Source organism: Fulmarus glacialis, unplaced genomic scaffold (genome assembly GCF_000690835.1).
Source record: "Fulmarus glacialis isolate BGI_N327 unplaced genomic scaffold, ASM69083v1 scaffold1949, whole genome shotgun sequence".
NCBI lineage: Eukaryota > Metazoa > Chordata > Aves > Procellariiformes > Procellariidae > Fulmarus > Fulmarus glacialis.
In genome coordinates, this window is record NW_009232408.1 from 388 (window position 1) to 7,493 (window position 7,106).

Genomic DNA, 7,106 nt, shown 5'->3' on the forward strand with positions numbered 1-7,106 from the left:
ACTGGTGACTTCCCACAGAAGGATACCCAGGTAGCTAGAAGATTATGCTGGTCTGAGGACAGAGCATTGGGTCATCACTTTCAGAGGGGCTCAGCATCCACGGCTCCACCTGCAAAGGAAGGCAGGAAGAGGCGTGCCCGGGCTCTCTGAAAACATGGCCCATGTATAACTTGCCTGCTTCACACTCTTTTCTCTCTCTATTTTCTCTGTTGTCTTCTGCTCCCCAGGGCCATGGGTTTTTACAAAGCCAGCCCTGGAGGGATCTGCTGCCCCCCTCCCTTTGTGGTCTAGGCAGTTGGACACCTTTTGGGAACTCCACTTTGGCATCAGGGCACAGACTCTTGGATGATCTGGTGCTCCCTGCATCAGAGACTCCACTTGTTTACCTCATTTCCCTCTTCTAAATCATTAAAATTCTGCTGCAAACCAACCTTAGCCTCAGTGTGGTCCTTCCATCTCAGGATGTTCTCACAAGCTACCCAGGGGGCAGTGTGGTCCTTCCGTCTCAGGATGTTCTCACAAGCTACCCAGGGACAAAAGCATTGTTCTGGTCAAATCAACATTACATAAGGGCACAAGGGCACACTTCACTATTCTGAGAGGAAGGCGGGGTTGGGTCACTGGGAAGCTTTGTGCAGTGTCCCTTGGACCTGAAGAAGATGTTGCCAGCTGCCCAAATGACAGTGGCCACCAGAGACTGCCTTGCTGTATCTCTGCCCAGAAATGCCTCCTCAGGCTTGGTGTATGTCCTACAGATGGGAAGCCTGTCTTCTGCTGACCTCTAGTGGGCAGCTGGGGGCCTGCAGGAGGCCGTGGAGTAGGTCAGCAGCTACACAAGCTGTTGGGAAGACAGTTATTCCTCCTGCTCTAAGTGGAGCTGTGTTGGAGGAGTAGTCTCAGACAGAAGATTGCCCTGAAGGACAGCAGAAAAAGGTGAATAACCTCAGGAACAGCCACCAAGTAGGAGCATGGCCACCTTCCATGGGCACAGATAATAGGGACAAGGTCCCCATGCAACACCATGATCACCTGGCGCAGCACCTGGCTTAACCCAGCTGCTGCACAGACAGGCAGGGCTGAGGTGATTCACAAGTCAGTTTTGGCCAGGGCACAGTAAACCACACACTCAAGTCCCAATTCCATGTGAACCCAACACCCCCATGGGTCAGGGCAGATCCAGGACCACAACCAACTCCCAAACTTCCACAGCTGCTCTGTGGTACCTGATGTTCCCCAAGTATAGAGTAGCTTTCCTTGGCAACAGGCCCTCTAAGGCCTCATCAATGCCAGGACTCAGTTCCGATCCTGAAAGACTCTGTGTGAGAGTAGGTCCCCCTACCTCACCTTGGGATGTGGTGGTTACAGTGGGACATGTTTCTGCACTCAGCAGCATCTGTAAGCTGTCTCTCTGGGGCAGCTCTAGGTTCAAAAGTGGTCTCACTAGCTTTGACTGGTATTCCTGGGCACTGGTTGAAAGAACAGCCCCAGCACGTCAGCGTAGTTGAGGTGGAGGAGTCTCAGAAGGAAGACTGTAGCTATCTAAGTCTGGGGCTGTGGAAATCAACTTACCACAGGCAGGAGGTTGAAACCAAGCCAGAAGGTTTTTTCCTCTGTTGGAGGTCCCTCATCTACACGCTGGCCTATCCCGTGGACAGCAAGTAATCTCTCACTGCCCAAGGGCAAAGAGGTAAGAACCCTCTCTGGGGCACAAGGTTGCCAGCAGTTCCCATTCTACCGTGTCCTTCCTATCTACCTTTTTTCAAAACTGTGCCTTTCCTTGGCACACCTGTGCCTCACTCCACAACACATTCAAGGCCAAGGGCTGCAGTTGTTCCTAGAGGTGAACCTGGGGATGTTCATATCCAATGTCTCCTGTCTGTCCACACCACCAGGAAATCAACCTGTGGTCAGGGGCTGCAGGCTGAGTCCAAACATTACCCAAAAATGTTCCATTTGGTTAATTTAGAAGAGGTAACATGGCCAACATCAGATTTTTTTTCTCTGAATTTAGATTTGGCAGATTGGGCTTAGCTCAACCGTTACATTAGTGATTCAGTAGCCAAAAATCAAACCCACAAGTCCCCAGGTCCTAAGGCACTAGACAGCCACCCAGTAATCCTTGTGAGCTGTGGTCTACAGTCTTTAGAAACCCAAAATATATTCTCACTCCAAACCCATGCAGGAATTCCCAATTTTGCAACATTACTCCACAGCTTATTGTCAGTGCTGAGCTGATGGCAACAGGGTATGGGGTAGTGGGGGCATGACAGGAAGTTGAGCTTTCCAGGGTCCCGTGACCCTCTGTCTCCACACAGATTACACAACAGATTCAAGTCATTGGCTCACTTCTGTTGTTCATGTTCATGTCATGCATCTGGCTCACTTGTGTTGTTCATGTCCACTGTGTTTGCAGTAAGGTCATATGGCTTTACTATTAATGCCCACATCTAGGTATTCTTTCCTATGATACTTGAAAATTTCTTTCTAGTCCTCCCCCCTCATCTCCAGGTGATGATTAAAATGCTGGCACCCCTGAAGCATCCGTGATCCCATAGGTGCAGACAAGGAACTCCTGAAGACACTGTTGTGTTTGAAATAGGGCTCAGGCACACCAGGGCCCATCGGACCAGGTGAGATTCCCCTCACACCACTTCCATTGCTCTGCTACTGGGTACCCTCTTGCCCTCGAGTCAAAGGGACAGTGACCTGTGGATGAGTCCACGTGGGAGCAGGACACCCGAAGCATCTGTGGCTGTGGTTATGTCACTGCTGCCGCAGGTATATCTCTGAAGGCATTGTGGCCCAAGGATAAGTCCATGCTGGAGAAGGTACACCTTGAAGCGTAAGTGCCTGTGCCTAAGGCCATGCTGGAACACCTCAAAGCGTCTGTAGCCATGGATAAGCTTATGCGGCAACAAGTATACCCCTGAAGAGACTGTGGCTCACAGATAAGGTCACACTGCAGCAGGTACACCCCTACAGGACTGTGGTCCATGCCTACGTCCATGCCAAAGCAGGGGCAAGGGGAGGAGCTACGGGACTGTGGTCCATGCCTAAGTCCATGCCAAAGCAGGGGCAAGGGGAGGAATTCATTCCAATGTTAAACTCTATCATCTGGCCCAAAGGGACCAGGGGTGGACATTGTAACAGATACGTCTTTAAATTGTTGTAACCCATGATTTGACTTATGAGACTGTTACAGGAAGTACTATAGCAGGAACCACTTGAACCAATGGAGGACAACCCTCACAAGAAGAAGGGCAAGTGCACCCGTGGCCCAATTTGAGCTGGCTTTAGTGTCCAGTAGCTCCACGCAACATACCACCTCTCGTGTCCTGAGTGACCGCTGTAACAGATGGAGCCCAAAGTCATGGACTAAATTAACTCAATGGACATTTACAGACATTTCACAGACGTTACACAGGGGTGGTCCATAGTCTAAGAGTCCACAGACTATATACAATGTCTGTGTATATATCAAAAGATGGGAAGAGAGGGTGGCTGTTAATGAGGATGTGTTGGATAGTGTGGGACCTGAGCATGATGTAAATGGTATGGAATAAGGGGTGGAGAATGCACTGGGTTTGGCTAGGGTAGAGTTAGGTTTCTTCATAGTAGCTGGTATGGGGCTATGGTTTTAGATTTGTGCTGAAAGCAGTGTAGATAATACAGGGATATTTTAGTTACTGCTGAGCAGTGCTTACACAGCATCGAGGCCTTTTCTCTTTTCTCAGGCTCCCCCGCCAGCAAGTAGGCTGGGGGTGCACAAGAAGCTGGGAGGGAACACAGCTGGGACAGCTGACCCCAACTGATGAAAGGGATATTCCATACTACATGACATCATGCTCTGCAATAAAAGCTAGGGGAAGAAGGAGTAAGTGGGGGGATGTTCGGAGTTACGGCGTTTCTTTTCCCAAGTAACCATTACACGTGATGGAGCCCTGCTTTCCTGGAGATGGCTGAACACCTGCGTGCCAATGGAAAGTAGTGAATCAATTCCTTATTTTGTTTTGCTTGTGCATGCAGCTTTTGCATTATCTATTAAACTGTCTTTATCTCAACCCATGAGTTTTCTCCCTCTTACCCTTCTGATTCTCTCCTGCATCCCACCGAAGGGGGAGTGAGCGAGAGGCTGTGTGGTTAAACAATGACAGACTGCCAAAAGAAGGCTGCATTAGAGCCTCAGCCAGAGTTACTTACAGCAAGATGTCCTGTTCAGTGAGAGCCTGGATCATGCCTCACTCCTGATCCTGTCCTACAAACCTATCAGGAAGAAAAACTGCTGCACTTTTCACCCAAATGCCCTCCTGTGGTCAGCTCCCACAGAGTGGGGGCAAATTTATGCAGATGGTCACAGGGGAGAGCAAACACACAGAAAATCTCCTTCCCACCCCAGGTGATTTCCCCTCCTTGGTTTCAGGGCTCCAGTTTCCACTGAAGCAGCATGCCTTAGATTCTTCAGAAATGCCCCATCTGGGCAGATTCTGTGATCTGTTTACAGAGACTCACAAGACTCAGCTGCTGCCTGATAGGACAACAACTGGGGGGAACTTGTCCTCTCCTCTGCTTGTTCCAGATCATAGTGTGAAAGTGAGAGCTCTGGTAGGTATGGGTGGTCTGGCAGGTGTCTCTCTCCCACTGTGACTAGGCCCTTTTTCTGGGTTACAGTGGTCTGGTCCATGGTGTCTGGAAAGAAGCGAGAGACAGCAACAGTGCAAGGAAAGACTCCAGGAAGCAAACCTAGAGGTGTGATGCAAGTTTTTGTGGAAGAAGGTTTCCTGTTCTTTGCTCTTCAGCAAGAACACAAGGGCTGGGAACAGCAAGGTGGTGAGAGCAAGAGCTCTCAATTCTTGGCTCAGTGTGGTCCCACAGTGAATAATGACCACCACTTCGTGTCAGGATGCCCCTAGAGGACAACTGTATTGTGCTCCGCTCCCAGATTCCTGCTGTCTTGTTGCTCAAAGATCCCAGGAAACAGCCTGTTGTGTCTGGCCCTCATGCTGGGACCCACAGAGCAGCTGAGAAAGTTGCATCCTGCTTACAATTTCCTGTCGCGCAGGATGGTTCCTGGGTCCCAGTATCCACAAATCAAAACCAGAATGGAGGAAAGAGGGGTCTTTGGCAGTTTCAACGTATAAGAAGAAATCAGTGGCCACAGCATGCTTCATTGTATGTGCAGCCAGAACAGAGAGTAGGACTGCCTATTAATGTTAATATGATGAGAGCGACTGCATCTTCGCAATTCTCTCCGAATTTGTGTTGCCAGGGCAGAAATTTTGACAGCAGTAGAGGAGAGAACTCCCTCAGGGACGCAGCTGTGAAACATTGGCCCAAGTGGATCAGAAGAGAGAGGCAGAGGAAAATGAATGGAGGGAGAGAGGGAGCAAGGAAGCAAAGGATGGGGAAAGAAAATCAGAAGTTAATCTGCAATGGTCCAGTCCCCATGGCCACATCCCAGACAGTGCTTGCTGCTCCCCTTATGGCTCTGTCAGAAAGGCCCAGATACAACTAGGCTGAGTCAGACCACAGGGGCATTGACATGAATCAGGGTGCCAGTCCTGTGAAATAGAGCAATGGGAGCAGGAGTGGACTTCTCAGGAATTGGCAACCCCATGCCCCAGAAGAGAAGCCCTGCATCCCTTGGGCCTCAGGGCCAGTCTCTATTGAATTCCCTGATGTGTCTTTTTGTCCTACCAGTGCCTAGGTGAGGGCCGTTTTCTGAAGGAGCAGTTCTGCAGGCAGAGCAGCAGCCATCCTCACACATGGGAATCCTTGGATGTCTGGTCAAGGATTGTAGCACTGGAAGGAGCTTTGCCTTCCCTGACAATTGGGCTGAAAGTAATCCCACAGGAGTGCCCCAGGCCAACATCCCCAGCCTGCAAGGGAACCCTCCAGCACTTTGTACCACCTTATGATAGCAATGAGGTGTTCCTGCCATGGAAATTCTTGGAATACTCATTCCAGCCCTCAAAATAAATATCCATGGGTGAATGAACATGGCATAAAAACAGGAATCAAAAGATAGCCATTAAGGAATCTGAAACACAGGCCATATCATTAGCTGGGATGTTTTGCAACTGAGCATCTCAGGAAATTATTACTTCTACAAAGGATTCCTCTAGGCCTGGAGCAGTGCAGGATCAGGCCAATTCTTCACTCTCTCATCTATTTCTAGGGAAATGTGGGCCCTCTCTGGAATGAAACAGGAGACCTGGTTACCTGGGATATGGAGAAGGCTGAGGTACTCAATGTCTTTTTTGCCTCAGTCTTCCTCAGCAAGTGCTCAAACTTCACCACCCAAGCCACAGAAGGCAAAGGCAGAGACTGGGAGAATGAAGAACCACCCGCTGCAGAAGAAGATCAGGTTCAAGACCATTTAAGGAACTTGAAGGTGCACAAGTCCATGGGACCTGATGAGATCCATCCGCGGATCCTGAGGAACTGGCGGATTAAGTTGCTAAGCCACTATCCATCATATTTGAGACATGGCAGTCCTGTGAAGTTCCCACTGACTGGAAAAGGGGAAACATAACCCACACTTTTAAAAAGGAAGACCCGGGGAACTACACACCAGTCAGCCACACCTCTGTGCCCAGCAAGATCATGGAACAGATCCTCCTGGAAGCTCTGCTAAGGCACATGGAGGACTGGGAGGTGATTCGAGACAGCCAGCATGGCTTCACCAAGACCAAGTCCTGCCTGACCATCCTAGTGGCCTACTATGATGGAGTGACTACATCATGTGAAGGGCTACAGATGTCATCTATCTGGATGTCTCTAAGGCCTTTGACACGGTCCCCCAAACATCCTTCTCTCTAAACTGGAGAGGTAGGGATTTGATGGGTGGACTGTCTGGTGGGTGAGGAATTGGTTGGATGGTCGCATCCAGAGGACAGTGGTCAACGGCTCAACGTCCAGATGGAGATCGGTGACAAGTGGTGTCCCGCAGGGGTCTGTATTGGGACTGGTACTGTTTAATATCTTCATCAATGACATAGACAGTGGGATCAAGTGCAGCTTCAGGTTTGCAGATGACACCAAACTGAGTGGTGCAATTGACACACCTGAGGGATGGGGTGCCGTCCAGAGGGACCTGGACAAGCTCA